Raw genomic sequence first — 16,059 nt, forward strand, 5'->3', positions numbered from 1 at the left:
TGGGGGTTATCCCCATCTGGCTTTTACTGAGGGGGCACAGAGAGACCTCCAGGGGCAGGAGGTGGGCACAGGGCAGCAGCTCCATGCTGAAACCTTGTGATTGAAGAAACTGCAACCTTGGGCACCCATGAATTGTGCTGGCAGTGCTGAACAGCAAACAGCTGGGTCAGATCTTTTCCCAGCCCAGGGAGGAGCAGCAGGGAGGGCCCAATGCAATGCACATGCTCTTGGAAATCTCAGTCCTCAGTTTTAGAGAGAAAGAAAAAAACCTAATAATAATTACTTGATTGAATGAAGTTTGTTCAGGAAGGTTTTCAGAATTAGAATGGGCTCCTTCTACTCCAAAAGCCCACTACAGTAATAGAAATTTGACAATTCTCTGCCTGCTGCTCAGAGCAGTGTGAGAGTCAAGCGTGGTGTGAGCTTCTGCCCTGCAACCTCCTGCAAGGCCCTGGCTCAGGAATCTCTCTGGCTGGCTGACAGCCCCCAGGCCTGAGCCCCTGAGCCTCTCCTGGCCCTGCCCCAGCCCCACAGGTGCCCACCACACATGGCTGGCTTTCTCCAGGCTGGGCAGGGCTCCCTGCTGCCCACTGTCCCAGCCCCTCTGTGACAAGATCTAGCACAAAATGCATTTTCAGCACCATGTCCACGGTTATAGTCAAAGAAAAGCAATTTTCCCCTCAGGAGGTGAGTCCTCTGAGCTCCTTTGCACAGTAACCTCATTGAGCAGCTCCAGAAGCACAAGGTTACTGCACTTACTTAATATGCAACCCAGCGCTGTGTATTTTCATACTTAATATGCAGATCTAATTGCTTGCCTGCATTTTGATTACCTTCTCTTCCTGGAATTTGCTCTTGTGTGGCTAATCCTAGTGAACTTCAAAGCATGAACTCGGTGGCTTTTATTTTTTTATTTCTGCAGTTTGTGTCTGAGGCCAATGTCAAAACTCTTTGTAAGGACCACGACTTAGTTTTTTCAGTTTAGAAAAAAAATAAATTCTCTTAGAAGTCAGTTGTCTTCTTTTTTTAACATCAGGACCTTCACTATTACTGACCTGGAAGGTTACCCATTTGGTCTGGCCTTAATTAGCACTTGCACATTAAGTCTCCTGCCAGCAGCATCCTGGGTCCTGCCTACCTAATACCAGCTTCAAGAATGGCTCATATGTAATTCCTTTTAAGAGAAAGGCTATTCTTCATTTCTGAGTGTAAATGCAAAGCAATTTGTCTAAGTACTTCTCTGTCTCAAACTGCTAAACCCAACCCACACAAATGCATTTCCCTGTAAGTGCCCCCACTTCCCACACTCTCCCTCACTTTTCACATCTTTTCCCATTATCCACCTCACCAGCAATAAAATGCAATCAATTTGTTTGCCTCTTTTGATGTGGTGATTGTCTACTTTAAATGCCACCTTGTTTAAAGATTTAAAAAAAAAAAAAAGAAAAATAGCCACAGAACAAACTAATCTCCCTTTCCAAATATAAAATAAAAGCTGTCTTATTTTTAGGCTTTGCAGCAGCTCATGTGTCATTTTCATCATTTCTTTCTCTCTTGATGACTGAGAAGCAGTGAGAGGAGGCGAGAAAAACTTTTTTATTTTGTTCCCTCTGGAAAATACATATTCAGAGCTTTCCCTAACCTGATTTCCTTCTGTATTAAATCATCCATAGCCGAAGCTAAAATGAACCTCAATAACCTGACATATTTGTCAACTTTTTGTAAAGTGTGTATCGGTGATTAGACTAATATAAGAGTGCCAGGAACGTGAATCATGGAGGCTGTAATTTTTAGTGCTGCAAATCATTAGATGTGCAGCTCATGGCAGCACACCAAGGGAAGCAGGGCTTCCAGGGATGGTTGGGAGCAGGCTGTGAAGTAGGGCAATTTCGTCAGAAATGAACCATCCCTTTACCCCAGCAGCAAAGGGAAGAAGGAGTGCAAGAATCAATTTTAGGCAATACTGGGCCCATTCATTATCCTGCATGAGTCACACAGGACCTGACTCCTGCTCAGTGGGACCAACAATGAGATGTTCCAGCAATTTCAAGGACAGCAGATCCAGCCATTAAACTCTTTCAATTTCTTGGATCCCTCATGAATAAGAGGAGATTTTTTTTTTTCCCTTTTAGTTTTTCTTCAATACCCTTCAAAAGGGAGATACTAACACAGGAGCTTTGAGCTCCTGCTCTTGAGACTTAATTTCCACAAAATGACAAGGAATACCTCTACAGACAGCAGCATTTCTGGCAGGTATCAGCTCAGTGAGCACAGGTGGTAATTCATTCTGATGTCTGGATGTCTCTTCACATGAGGTTTTGGTAGCCAGTGTACTATGCTGGTAGAAACATCCAGCTGGGCTGCACAATTACAAACACAACATTCTGGACCTTAAATATTTGACTTCTAGCTTAAACTGTGAGGGGAAAAAAAAAAAAAGTGAATGCTTAGTTCATACTACCACAGCTGCTTTGCATCAAAAAGCCTTTCTGATGTGTGAGTACTGATTTTTTTCTAAATGTATTGACTACCCTAGGAGAAGAAAGTATGAATACACCAAATAAACACCCCTGAAATCCACTCTTCTGTCCTCTCAGCTGTGGTGAAGGAGGTTATTGGGGAATTTGCCAGCTGATGTACATTACAGTGATGGTATTTGTCTTTTGGGACCTTTGGCTGTTGATTAGAAGCTGCAAGCGTAACGAGGGAGGGCGGCTGCAGAAGGGCTGGCTGTGCTGTGCCCTGGCTTTGTCACTGTGCTCCTGAGCAGGGGCTCAGATCTGCCACCACACATGCTGCTGTGCCCTGAGCTCCATGAGCATCTCCCCCTTTCAGCCCCAGCACCAAGCCTGTTTTCTTGCCCTGGTAGTTAACCTGGCTATTTGCTGCCTAATCCACAACACCAGCTCCTGTCTTAATCCCCAAAATGCAGCCTGAGCTGTCCCCAGGCTTCTTGCTTGAACCTTTGTCCCAGCTTCCCATTAGCTATGCACAGCCCGGGTCCCTCTGTGTTGGACATGCACCACCTTCCATCACAATCCCACCCTTAAAAATAGAACTTTTCCTTTTTCTCTCGAAGGCTGCCAAAGTCTCCAGTGGAGGAGCTGTAATAAATACTTGCTCTTTCAGCACATAGCTATCAATTAGAACTGGTCCTTCATCTGAATATTTCAAAGTCTGATAGATCTATTAATAGTAAAGAGTCAAGGCACCTAATTTCTGGGTACTCTAAAATTCAATTTCAAGTCTGTTTGACTATCCTGGATTTCCATGGAAAATTATCATGCATAAATTCCTGCTAAGCTGTGTTTCTTTATCCTGATGTTATCAAGTTTGGTGCTTATTTGTTCAAGGGATAATCTGGATTCTGCAGCAGACTCATGACTGATTCAAGATCCAAAGGGATTGAGAAAAATGTCACTCCACCAAAATACAACCACCAAACCCCACAACAATCTCCTGAGATAAAGAAAAGCAGAAGAGAGAGTTAAAAGTGAGAATTCTTGAAGGATCTTTTGCAGGACACTTAGGAGTCACAATTTTCCTTTAAGGACTGCAATTAATCTCCAACCTTGTCAGCTGTTGTAGGGGCTTTACTCTACCCTGGTCATCAGCCACAGCTGGTTGAGGCCCCGAAGCACAGAAGTTGATTTTAACCCACAGCAAGAGCATTAGGAGAGGAGCAGGTGCCCTATGGGACTTTTCTTCCTATATTGAAGGAGGTGGTTTACTTTCATTTGAGAAAAAGAGAATATGTGGCTGGATAAATGATGATGTCTAATAACATGTCCAATTATGATAGTAACCAGTCCCTTAGGAGACTTCAGGTGCAACATAACATTTCCTCTCAGTTGTATGTCCCTTAAATATTCACTACTTACCTATCCTCTTACAGAAATTCTCATCACAATTAGAAATTTCAGTTCTTGTTCATTAGCACTTAAAACAGCATAATGTTAATGGTGATTGGACAGAGCAAACAAAAAAATCCTGCTTTTAGATTGATAACTCCTTCTGTGTGCATTACCATTCTTCTCATAAGTACAGTATGGATCTTGTACATTACATCTTGTATTAAAAAAAACCAAGAGACAAAATAGAGCAAACACTGTTTCTGGAAGCTAGAATAAAGATTTAACACAATAGCTTTAAAAATATAGCATTAAAAGTGAAAAATGCTGAGAGTGGACAAATGATGTTGTAAATTTTTGCATCTGTGTGTGGTGGAATTCACTCTTTCATCAGAGCCTGGATTTGCTCCTCTGTTGTGCTCTATTCTGGACATAATGCTACAGAAACTGATAAAGATAAATGGTGGTAAAGAAGCAGGAGAAAAGATAGAAAAACTATGAAAGATGAGATTTTTATATCCAAAATAGGGACCTGACTCTTAAAGATAACCACACCAAATACAGATCAATAAAGGAGAAAATTAGACTTGAATTAGGTCCTGCAATGAATCTGTGGGACTTTGGTCTTATTTAGCTAATTCCAGCCAGCCTGAGGAAGTCAGGACAGGGGTTTGTGTGAACAAGGATCTCCAAGTCAAACCAAGGACACCAGCTGCACGTCTTGCCCTGTTTCTTAGCCACAAATCCAGTACACAGGAAAAAATGTGCACTGGATCCTCTGGAAAAGCAGAAATGCAGATGGACCACAGGGACTGGGGGACCAGGACCAGCTGGAAGAGATGCTGAAGTGTGGAATGATCTCCCAAGGACAAGATCTCTGCAAGCCAACAACCAGGGCTAAACCCAACTGCTTGTTCAAAGACTGTGGAAGAGTCCTTTGCTGTAACTGTGAAAATACAAATTGTTCTGGGTTTTTTTTTTGTTGTTGTTATTTATTTTTTTTTAATTATTTATTTATTATTTTTAAACTCTTTTTTTTTTTTCACATGCTACTCAAGAACTACACACCCCTGAAATAAATGAGTATATTTCATTCATCCTGAAACTTGTCTACACTCAGCTCCCCCTTATAAATAATAGCTGGTTCCTCTGATCAAACAGTACCATTTGGAGCACATCCAGAACTGTGGATCAAAATCCACACCTCCTGAGCAGTAAATCATGCCTTGGGAAGTCTCCGACCCATGGTAAGAAACCATTCAGAAGCATAGCTGTGTAAACAAACAGGCTAAATGGAATTTATTATTTTTAGTGTAGCTTAATGCTCTTGTATTTAGCCATTTTTCAAGTAAAATATCTCTCTACAATAATTAAAGAACAGTAATTTCAGGTGTATATGAGGAACAGTGCAAAGTTCTGTGTCCAGAATGATTTTGATTTATGATTAATGTCAAAAATATCATGTTTACTGTAGAGAGTTACAAGGAATAGCATATATATAGGTGTCATGTATATTAAAAAGAAAAATAAAAGAGGGAAGACTACTAAGCTTGTTCACAGGTAGAATTTTGAAATTGGATCATTTTAAAGCTTTTCTCTTTTTAAAGACAAAAATCCATGATATTAGTACTCTCCAGCTGACGTGCTTGTTTAAATACTTTGTCTATATCACAATTTTCACCAAAAAGAAAAAAAAAAGATAAAAAAAGAAAAAAAAAGAGTAACACAAAAGGGGCAATTCTCCTAAAAAGATTGTTCTATAAATTTTATGTATTTTCTACCCTGGACATCCATTTCTGTCATGCAGTCCACATTCTCTTGATATGGAAAAACAGGAGGAAAAACATTTGTTAAAAATAGTTTCTTTGTTACAGTTTCAAAACAAATTTAGTTTGGAGTTACACAAGACTTTCAGCAAGAAGGTTAAAAGCAGATATTAGTCACAAAATACCCCAGTGGACTGCTGTATTTTTAATATCTACAGAGGAATCTCCAGGGCAGGAACTCTTCATTGCTTCTCTCTGTTTTCTGACCTCTTGATTGGGAGAGTAATTTCTCCCCATCGGGATGTTTTTAATGAGAAACATTAAAAACATCATTACTGTGAGAAAAATTGGGGTTTTTTTGAAAAACACATAGTTATATTGTATTTAAAACTAAGTCTTTATAAAGGCTCTGTTCTTCTAATTCATTAGACATCTCTATTCACAAGACCTAAAAATGATAATTACTCCTGACATACAATTTGAGTTGAAAATTCAAAATACAAGCTTTAAATTAAGATTACAGTACAGGAAAGCTTCAGTAATAAACAGAGAGTTTATAAAACAAAAAAAAGTCTTTACAATAAGAATTATTGAAGAAGTAAAACATTTCAGCAGAATTTTCAATAGTATTTTTTCACAAAGTTTTCTGTAATGAACCTGCACCAAATTTTATCTCCAAAGACCAGTAGTGTTAACCACTGATTGAGTCTTTATGTCAATTATATTCAAATTTTCCAGATTGCCTAAAAATATCAGTCATTAAACTCGATGTCAGCTAACCTGATTACATCCACAGAAACAGGGTTTTCTATTTATTTCTTCTGCCTTTTCCACCTCCATTTTTATCCCTCTTAACCAGCAGTTTGGGTCCAAAAAGGGTAAGGACTCTCTCTAAAAACTCTACATGTAATTTCTCACTTCTAAACAGGAAAATATACTCACAGTACACAGAACTGCATTTTTTTCTGCTCTGTATGAGGAATTTGGACCTCATTTGCAACACCTTGGCTCCAAAACCCTCCTACCTTTTCCTTCTGGTAGGGATTAACAAATAGGCTTTGATGCCATTCTTCCACAGCGACTGAAGTGTGCAGTTCATTCACCTAAGTTAGTTAAGTGTTAATTTTTGAGGGCAAATTGCACACCGAGGCTGATGGCTTTCCATGAGGGTGAGACTGCTTTTATTTATTTTTTTTAACCAGCATTTCTATTTTTAATGACCTTATAATGGGTCCAGCATACTCTCTTTCACACATTGAAGAGTAATGGCAAAATGACTCCACTGCTGTCTGATGCCAGAGCAGTTAAATTAACATTTTTTGGAAATATTGAATACACCCATGGGTACAGTTGTACACATTCATACAAGTTACCAACATAAATAAGAAAGAAATTATTGTAACAGTTGAGTTGACCTATGATCAAATTATCTGCTGGCAAGTCCCACCATATATCAAAAAACTTGTTTTTATTCCTTAGCAAAAGTGATGCTTGACAGAGGAGCAGTGGATAAAATATTAGAAGAGAAGTAACCAAAAATTCTCTGGCTTTACAAGAAGTAAAAATGGTGCTATTTTACAAAAATAGATTAAAAAAATATATAGCCTGGGAGAAAAAAAAAACCCAAACCACTATGATCTTGATATATGCCAGTTAAAATTCATCTGATTCCCCCCACTTTCCCTCATAAATCAAAACTGAATACACAGATCCCAGGGATGAGGAGCAGGTGGTAAAACAGCATAAAAATCTCTTTTCTATACTTCCAGAGAGAAGTAATTTCATGTTGAAAAGAATGGGTCATTTTTACTGCTAGTTTAGCCACATGGCTCCCAGGTACCAATTTTGTGAAGTATTATCCATTTTTGCTGTGGGTCATTTGTTTCCTCTGCAGATCTCCTTGAGCCTGACGGAACCGATAGGCACGGATTTTTCCAGTTATGCTTTTGAGCATATAATGATGATTGGGCAGGTTATCTTTCCTTTAATCTGCACCAGGCATGGCAGTGAATGCAGGAATTGTATCCTCTGTGACATAAAACGCTTCCCCAATCCCAGCAGCTGAAAGAGGTGCTGATACCCAGTAAATTGCCCATGTCCCACATTCCTAGGCCAGCTGTAACTGCTAACACCAAACCTACCAGGCACAGGTAGCTCAGAAATAGATGCACATAGCTGGAGATTTGCTGTAGAAAAGCTGATAGCTTGGATTCACTTGAGAATAACAGCCTTGTGCTTGAAGAGCAAACCTCTTTCCCTTATTAACCTCTATACTTCTCCAGCATCTGCCCCAATTTCATAAAATCATCTGATTTTCTTAATTTTTTTTAGTATCTGCTCTAAATCTTGATGCACGTGTCCAAAGTCAAAACTTAATGATACCAAGACCAGCAAGGTGAATACCCCTGAGAGCCAAGGGATGGAACTTGGGTGTCATTGAGTCACGGGTGTCACTGAGAGCCTGGACTAAGCAGCGACACAAGAGCCCTCCTGCCACTGCCACAGAAGGCCCCTGGAGACAGTCCAAAACAGAGCTCTCAGCTGCATTAAGACTTCCAGCTTTCCTATATTTCTATTTATGAGAGCATGGGATGGCTGCTGAGACATTTGCTGAGCTATTGCCCAGGCAGGGCTGTGCAATCCTGGGAGCAAGGGCAGGTCTGAGAGTTAAATTCTTCTCTCTTCTGGAAGGTAAGGTTCAACCCCCAGACACGGGAAGGGAAAAACACCGTGACAAAACACCCCAAGAGAGAGCAAAGCAAAGCAGCACAAGGCAGAGCAAGCATTCTGATTCCATGATCAGTGTGTTCAATCACACAGCACTGGAGAATTAAATAGTATTCAGGAGGCTGAGTGCACTGAATAGAAATTCATATCAAGTTCGTTCTACGGTATCAGACATGGTTTGTCACCACGCAAGGAAATGCTTTTGAGCTACATGAAGGCTGATGCCTTATGTTTTTTAATAAAGTCGAGGACAGATTACAAACCTTTGCCTTCAGCCCCAGCAGTGGATGGAAGCTATTTCCTTTGACATACTGAATAACTTGCCTTTTTTGAGGTTACAATAAGATAATGTAAAAAGCTTTGAATACCATATAATGTGAAGTGGTAAGGTGTTAAACTACAGCATCTGAAAGAAAAATACTGTTGGGTGTAAAAGAGATAGGACCCTAGAGCAAAATAAACCAGCAGGATTAAATCCAAAATGACCATGTGGTACCAGTCTAAAGGGAAGAGTAGAATGGTGTTTTCTCTTTTAATTATGGTTTCTTGGAAAGTTTTAACATTTTAATACAGTGATCCTGGTTCCTATCTATGTCCTAAAAAAAACCCCAAAAAACAAAGAAAAAAGCAACCCTTCCAGAGCTGCTAATCCAAGACCTGCTTTCTCCTGGCCATGCTCCTGAGCCACCAGGTCTGTTCCCCTCACTGCTGGCCCAGCCCAAGGCCAGGCTGGCCAGGCACAGGACAGTGACACATGTCCCTCCTTCCTCAGGTGCAGCCAGGAGGGATGCTGCAGGGCTTCAGCTGCACAGCATGGGCAGCATCCTTCAAAGAACCCACTCTGGAGCACCCTGCCCTTACATAGTAGACATGGAAGACAAGTGAGGATAGGCACCAGGAACCAGCTACTGACCCAGTGAGGGAAGTGAAAGATTTTTGTCTCCAGGAAGTTCAGAAATTCACATCAGTATTGGGATAAAGGCAGGAAGGTTGTAGGTGTCACAGGAGTTATGTGACACAGTTACTGACAGAAGTCTACTAATCGCTTGAGGCAGCAAGTATTTTGAACCTTTGGTATGAGTGATATCCAGTCTGTCTAAAACTCACAAAGCTTAGAGGCACAGCTCCCTTATGGGGCATCTGTTTCCTTTTTGGGCTTTACTTTTTACTATTGCACACGCTTTAATTTAATTTCTTAATTTCAGCCAGTGTTGATGCCCTCTTAAGAATACTGCAAAGAAAGACTTTACAGATGCAGCTTTGAGAAAGCTGTTTAAAGGTCTTTATCTATCTCAGTAGAGCTGGCATCCTCCCACCACAAAGCTTTCCAAACCCAAACATGCGTTTTTATGGTGTCTCAGAAGAGGCATGTCAGCCTTCAGGGCTGGTTCCTCGCAGTGCTGAGGAGGCTGTACAGCAGATGTAGGGAATTAAATCAAGCCAGTTGATTCCTGTGTAGTGTCATGGCTGTAAAATCCTCCACGAGGAACAATGTGGAAAGCAGTTGTGTTTGTGCATTCATCATGCATGCCATGACAAATGACAGTTTTATGGTTAAATGCACTTGAATGGAAGGTTAAGGTTCATCTCTCTCCTCTGCCCTAGACTTCATATATCACCTCAGGTAAAACTAGAGAGTCAAATAATACCTTAAGCAGCAGATTTACTTTCCCCTGCCTTGTATTTCCAAGTGTGTAGTAGCAATCCTTCCCAAGCTTGTCTCTTTAGATTAGGCACGTATGCCTGGAGGTTTGCTTGGGGCTTGGAGCAAGGGGAAGCCTCAGGTCAGGCAGGGACCCTGGCAGCTGTACTGAAAGCAAAACAGCACAAAAAGCAGGCAGTGCCTGAGCTGAGGCCAGCTCCAGTGAACACTGTGTTGAGCTGTCCCTTTCTTGTGCTGGACACTTCCCTGGGTCAGATCTCAGCTGCAGAGAGCTCCTACAAGGAACCAGGACCTTACATTATTGCAGAGTTGTATCAGAACTAAGATTTAATCATGGCACTGACAGTTCCCAGGGCATTAGATAACAGACAGATTTTATTTTCTTGTCTAAATGTGTGAGTTTCAAAATACTCATAAATCTGTGAGAAGTAAGTACACAATTCTGTGCATGCGGTGAGGAATGCAATGGCCAATGAGTTTGTTAAGGCCAAATAACTGAAACAGAAAAATCATTAAATCAAAATGCTTCTGTCTAAACCCAAAGGTAAGATTCTTTTATGGAACCTATGAAACTTTGTGAAACTTAATTTGAACTTCTATAGAAAACCAGAAGGCAGTGAAAAGATGGGGATTTTTGCCAGCTGACCATTTAGCACTTTGTGTCTCCTCTCCATTATATTTGCATGGTATGAACAAATGTATTTCTTAGGTGCAGAGGTTCATCAGTTCCTCATTCAGTCATGTTTATACAGCCCTCAAAAAACTGAAGAGCTGTGCATGTTAAGTACAGGAAGATTTCTAGGAAGAGTGACATTTCATGGAGCTGCTCATTCCTCTGTGGATAAAATAAATTCTGGATTTATTTTTTGCATCATGGTGAAGATAAGATGGGTGCTGGATAATGATTACACAGAGGCTGTGTATGTATTGTGGGCATGATGGAAGCTGTAGAACGCAGAGATACTGCACATGATTTGTAGGTTGTGAAAATAAAGTTTTATGGGGTTTTGTACATTTTACCCTGTGTACTAAAAGAAAGGATTTATTTAATAGGCTGGAGGGTATTCTTTAAATGGATAACATTGTACCTTGAAAGTAATATCTACTTAAATAGATTGAAACTATGCTCTCTCCCTTGTAGCTCCCTTCTAAAGAGATGTTTTGTGTGTTCATTCTGCACACACAACTGTCAGGCAGACTTTGTTGCTTTGCTTCCAGCAGTTAACCAAAACCCACATTTCTCCACCAGTAACAGCAGCTACAGTTTGGAATATTGAATAGGGATCAGAGACAAAAACCACTCTCCAGGAGAGCACAGCACTGTCTTCAACTAACAGTACTTACCACAAGAATAATAATAGAAGGTATGTTAAATTGAGGTATAATTCAGGCAAAAGAAGAGTGTATTGGCTAGAAAAGATTGCAATAAACAATCTGGGCATTGATTATCTGTGGCACAAACAGCTTAGAGGAGGAGAGAGTCCTGAGTCAGAATTTGCCATGTTTGTCTCTCTGCTCAATTCCCTTAGTAGAGTGATAAGAAATTCCTGGGTGGCTCATACCTCACCTCAGCATGTTTCCATTTCTCCTTTTTTTTTTTTTTTGTTTGTCTTGACTTGTGGGTTTTCCCCCCCTCTAATTCTTTCTTTATTCTTTATATCTGTTTTTATCTTCTCTCATTCCTCTTTCTCCATCTCCTCTCTTGTACATTAATTTTCTTGTTGGCAGTTCTCTTACTCCCATTCCCAATGTATTTATTTTTCCAGGTATTTTCCTCTGTCTTGGCTTTTTTTCAGAGGTGCTGGAGATTTAGACAGTGCTGCAAAGCTCTGGACTGAGGTGTTCCTTGTGAGGAACAGGGTGAAAAAAAGAGAGCAGGAACAGCTGCCTGGATTGTGAGCCTCTCACCTGCTCCTGATCAGCTGTTTCTGAGGAGAGTGCCCAGGGTGAGGAGGAGTGGAGAACTCACTGGGCAAGGGGGAAGAATGTGAGAAGCTCACTCTGAGGCCCAGACCAGATCCAAAAGCTTTCCACAGACACAAACTGTGAACTTTCCAGGAGTGGTCTCCTGGTACAAGCAGGCAGTCATTGCCAGGTTTGGGAATTTGGAGCATTTGGAACATTTTTTCAGATGCGCTGCTCTTCAGGCTAATTATTTCACATTTTGCATCCAGAAATGAAGGTCATTTGATGCACTGAGCTATCATCCAGGGGCCTGGGGGCTTTGGAGTGACAAATGCCCATTATGAGCATCAGCTGTGGTTCTTCCCAGTTATGCTAAGGGATGTTAAGCCCTAAGAGAGACCTGAAGAGCAAAGCTTGCCAGATTGTAGGGGATTGTATCAAGAGGCTCTGACAGGCATCAGTTGGATCAGCCATCAGGCAGGGTTAATCTGCCAGAGCTCAGCCCCTAAAAAACCCCTGCAAAGCAGAAATTGTCAACCAACTTCTCCCTCAGCCCTTCAACCCATCAATATCCCTGAGGCTTTAAGAGTTATCCTGTTTTAATAAAAATGCAGGGCTATTAATAGAAATCTCCCCATGGAAATTATTTGTGCTGATTCTATTTCCTAATCCTATAGCGTTACAGAGCCTTGAGAAAAGCAGGTGTATCTTGATCAAAAAACTTGCATTTTTTCAGAACAGAAAAGATGCAAATAGAAAGACATTTGTCCATTGAGCCTACTAAAAAAGCCAAAAATAAATCGTATTTCACTGGCCTTCAAGGCTTTTGGAAAAGCCATTCCTGTGGCCAGAGACAAGCAGTGAGGATGTGACTGTGTATTTACACAGGTTCTGGTGTTAAAAAAACCAGTGTGCTCAAGGTAGCCCTCAGAAGATCCCTGTATCACCGTCCACTGGCTGCTGACAGCTCTGGTTATAGGCTGTGACTGCCACGAGTGAAGAAAAATATTCAGTACATGCTTTACTGACCTGCAGTGAAATGGTTAATTTTTGTGAGTTTCACTGCACATTCATTACGAGGCAATTTGACTGGAAATTTAATAGAATTATTTTTGACTGTTGAGGTTAATGGCATTACCTGTTTGGCTTTTATAAAATCTCCATAATTTAGCAATATTTATCTAAGTCACCATAAAAGTATAGAAATTGAGAGTAAAATTACAGACAGCTGGGTACAGGAGGAAATGAAACAAATTAAACCAAACCCATGCTCTTAGGAAAACACAAATGCCAAATTAAGTATGTTAGGCTAACAGTTTAAATAATCCAATTTAACACTAATAAAGGTACTTTAGACCCAACTTCTGCTTGATTTTCTATATGAGTGTGCAGAGGAAAATATCAGTGGAGAGGCAGAGAGCCTGGGCCCAGCAGGGATACCAAGGGAATGGGCAGCTTGGACACCTGTAACTTTCCATATTTATTCCACATATTCCTAAGAGTCTTTCACTAAAGTACGGAGGCACAGGTTTTGTCCAGGAGAATTGATAAGAGACAGCATTTATAATGGAGAAGTATGTAGAGCAACAAATGATTTTGGTGGGTTTTTTTAAGGCTTTGTTTGATTATTGTAATATTTCTAATTGGTTTCTTGTTTACACAGAGAGTTAGAAGCTATTTAACTCAATGGTTTGCACCCCATTTCATGGCTGCATCTCTGTTGGAAAGTGATGATTCAGAAAATTCTTTCTCATGGCAAAATCATTCTTTAGATAGGAGATCCTAGCTAAAGTTTTTGCCCTTTATTTGTCCCTTCATTTTCTTTGGATGTGGGCAAGCCAATTGAACAGAATACTTTCAGGTTTTACATAGTGGTGCCACTTGGTGAATTTTATTCAATGGCTGTTCAGGCAATGTGCAATGCATACAAATCTTCCATTCACACAATTGAAAGAAAGAATTGAAAGAAAAGGAAGTTTTTTTTCAAGGTTTGAGAGCTTTGTTTCACTGTACAGTCCACATGTACAATATGTGCCCAGGAAACAAAAGTCAAAATATGAGACTAGAAAAAGAATATAAAAGAGAATTTTTACATGGTATACATCAAAAGATGTCAACAGCTCTTCCAAAAAGAAAAATAATTGAATATGACTATCACCCACAAAGAATGATGATGCTGTAAACTTCCACGTAAGATGCAATTCCCAAAGATCCTTTACTCTTTTTGTCCCATGTAAATGTTTTATGCCTTTTTCTGTATTTTTTATGTAGCTATGACACCCTTCATCTCTTGCTGCTTACATCTCAAATGGGTACCTGAGATTTTATATATGTAAAAGATCCTTTTGGATTGGTGCTAGAAGAATGCCCTCACAGGAAGGCCTGCAAGAAAAGGAAGCTAACAGAAAAGGTGCTTTATCCAGAGGCCCACAGTGATTGCCAATGTGTGAAATCATTCCAGTATTCCCCTTTGTACACTTAATTTCACGGACATCAGGAGAGCAGGTCACTCAAGTTGTGTTCATGAAGAAGATTTTACTGTAAGCACCTTTGATTCAGAGCCTCGTGAGTCCAGGTCTCCTGAGGACTTTTGGCAGATTTACAACTGAGAAAATTTGTATGTGTTGACTTGGTGGCGGATAAAAAACGCCAAACAAACCCATGTATTTATATTGCTGCATAAATATAAATAATATTTATTTAATTTTTGATTTAAATTAATGATTTAAATTAATGTTTGATTTTAAATTAATTTAAATTAATGATTTAATAATGTTAATAAATCTCAAACTATGACACTTGCAGAACTCCTAGGGTGCAATAGCACAAGGAAAAGAGTAGTGATACTTAATTGTGGGGACATTTGTTATTTCCTATCACAAGATTGTACATCCAGGGCTCATTCTATGGCTGAACTCCTAGAGACAAAGATTAACTTTCCCTTTTTTAGGCTATATTGAAAAAAAAAATGTTTAAAAATCTGGCGAAATTTAAGATCAAGGAAATAAACTTATTCCTTGTAACTGTTTTTGTTTGTTTGTTTTTTTAAGAACTGCTTTATCAAGAGATTTGATACACGTCATGATTTTGAAGAAGGAATAGCAATACAGTCCTGTGCCTAGATTTGTGCCTGGGAAAATATTACCTACATGCTGGCAAGTGCTCCAGAGCTGGGTCTGTGGGACTTCCCTGGCTGGTGCCAGGCTGGGAGAGCATCTTCTCTTCTCCTCCTTCTCCTGGAGTTTGAGCAGTGAGGAGAAGGAAGGGCAAGACAGGAAAGTTCATGTCGGGAACAGAGACACTCATGGGGTTCAAATGGATCCTGGGAGATACAGAAAGTGTTCCTTGACCAGACAAAGGGATGATGGAAAGTACAGAGAGTGAAATGCAAAGCCAGGAAAGAGGAAAGCTGCGTTAACATTACAACTCTCACTGCCCTTGTACTATTGCAAATCCCTGTGTTCTGGTTTCCAGCAGTGAGCAGGACACAAACTGGGCCCCTTTCAGATGAAGTTAAACTGAAAGGGGGGCTCTGCTTGCTCCCCACAGGATCAGCCTAGAAGCTGCCCAAAGAAAAATCTCCTAAAATGTGCACAGGGTGGATTTCAACCACCAGCTGCATGCCAGTCCTGTCATCTTCAGACCTGCCCCTTTGGGCTGCACTCCTTTGCTAACATCAGCACAGTCCCAGAGACCAGGACCCCGTGGGATACAGGAATGGGAGGGTGCTCAAGGTCAGTGGCCTGGGACTTTGCTGACTAAGAAACCTGCAAGGGTAATGTCTGGTGAAGCATCAAAATAACAACACAAAGGCTTGATGCCTCTTTAGCCAGTGGAAAAGAATAAAATGCAGTAGAGGAACTGGAGTGAAAGAAAAGAGCTGGTGGCCTGGCACGATGGTGAAGAGGGAGAGGGAGGGGAAGGCTGAAACCAAAAAGAACTCAGACATGGTAGCTTGAAACTGTGCTTGTGTTTTACATCACAATAAGTGTTTTATTAAACATTTCCTTTTATGCCAAAGCAAAATATCATCTCTCTCCAAAAGCTCTTGCCCTGTAATGGGGTGTGTTTAAAGTATTTTTGAAATAATGCTGAAAATGCTCGAGGTTTTCCTGTGACCAAATTAAAGTGTAGGGAGTTAGCCTCA

This window comes from Passer domesticus, chromosome 8 (genome assembly GCF_036417665.1).
Source record: "Passer domesticus isolate bPasDom1 chromosome 8, bPasDom1.hap1, whole genome shotgun sequence".
In the NCBI taxonomy this organism is placed as follows: domain Eukaryota; kingdom Metazoa; phylum Chordata; class Aves; order Passeriformes; family Passeridae; genus Passer; species Passer domesticus.